Genomic DNA, 1,915 nt, shown 5'->3' on the forward strand with positions numbered 1-1,915 from the left:
TAAGAGGCCCGTAGGCGGGAGGAAGCGCCGCGGCTGCGTGGGCCGCTGAGGAGGAAGGGGCTGGGAAGTGCCTGCTGTGTTAAGTCAGAATTAGCAGCGGCTTGGGGATTTGTCGTTCGCTGCCAGGCCTCATTTTGTGCCTTTCTCCCGCTCTCCCTTCACACCACCATTACAGTCTGAACTGTCATTAGCTTCTATGTTCAGCCAACGTCATTTTTTTTTTTTTTTTTTTTTTTTGCTTTGAGCTGCTCATTTAGGCCACTTTGTAACAAGAAACATAGAAACGTGACTGCAGCAAAAGACCGTATGGCCCGTGTAGTCTGCCCATCCGACCAACTTATGTAGCTCTGGCAATTCCCATCACTCCCTCGGAAATCCCCTGTATTTAATTTATCCCTTGCTTTCTTGAATTCAGATACTGTTCCATGCATCCACTATTCTTTCTGTAAAGAAATATTTCCTAAGATTACTCCTGAGTCTACCCCCTTTCACCCTTATCCCTTGACCTCTTGTTTGAGAGCCTCCTTTCTTTTAAAAGAGGCACCTCCTGTGCATGGAAACCTTGAGTTATTTAAAGGTCTCTGTCATATCTCCTCTATAGCTCGCCTTTCCTCTTGGGTGAACATGTTTAGATCTTTGAGTCTATCCCCATATGCTCATTTTAGTAGCTGCCCTCTGGACCCCACTGCAGATTTTGGTGTCATCAGCAAAAAGATAAACCTTTCCTGACAATCCTGCAATGTTGATCACAAAAATGATGAAAAGAACCAGTTCAAGGACCAGTTCCTGAGGCACACCTATAGTAATGTTCCTCTTCTCTGAGTGAACTCCATTTATCACTATCCTTTGTTGCCTTCCTCTCCACCAGTTTCTAACCCAGTCAGTCACTCCAGAGCCCATATCAAGGTCCCTCAATTTATTTATAAATCACCTATGCGGAACTGTGTCAAAGGCCTTACTGAAATCCATATATAATAAATTTAATGCTCTCCCTTGAGCCAACTCTCTGATTACCAAGTCAAAGAAATTGATCAGATTCGTCTGACAAGATCTAGTAAAAGCATGCTGCCTTGGATCTTGTAATCCATTGGATTACAGAAACTGCACTATCCTCTGTTTTAGCAGCAATTCCATTAACTTGCTCACCATAGAAGTCAGACTAACCGGTCTGTGGTTCCCAGATAAAACATGTAACATAGTAATGATGGCAGATGTAGACCAAATGATCCATCCAGTCTGCCAAGTCAACTGATGATGGCTGTAACTGCCACTCCATGCAGATTACCCCCAAACCTTAGGTTATGGGTAGTAACTGCTGCTCCATGCAGATTGCCCCTGTGCCTTCTGTTAAGGGTAGAAACTGCTGCTCCATGCAGGTTACCCCATGACTTCTGTTAAGGGGTAGTAACTGCTGCTCCATGCAGGTTTCCCCCATGCCTCCTATTAAGGGTTGTAACTGCTGCTCCTTGCAGGTTACCCCATGCCTCCTGTTAAGGGTAGTAACTGCCGCTCTGTGCAGGATACTCCTACGCTTTCTGTTAAGGGTAGTAACTGCCGCTCTGTGCAGGATACTCCTATGCTTTCTGTTAAGGGTAGTAACTGCCGCTCAATTCAGGTGTCCCCCCCCCCCACCTTCTGTTAAGAGTAGTAACTGCTGCTCCGTGCAAGTTACCCCCATGTTTCTGTTAAGGGTAGTAACTGCCGCTCCGTGCAGGTTATCCCCATGTTTCTGTTAAGGGTAGTAACTGCCACTCCGTGCAGGTTATCCCCATGTTTCTGTTAAGGGTAGTAACTGCCGCTCCGTGCAGGTTATCCCCATGTTTCTGTTAAGGGTAGTAACTGCTGCTCCATGTAGGTTATTCCCATGTTTCTGTTAAGGGAAGTAACTGCTTCTCCATGCAAGTTACCCCCATGT

Source organism: Rhinatrema bivittatum, chromosome 8 (assembly GCF_901001135.1).
Source record: "Rhinatrema bivittatum chromosome 8, aRhiBiv1.1, whole genome shotgun sequence".
Taxonomy (NCBI): Eukaryota; Metazoa; Chordata; class Amphibia; order Gymnophiona; family Rhinatrematidae; genus Rhinatrema; species Rhinatrema bivittatum.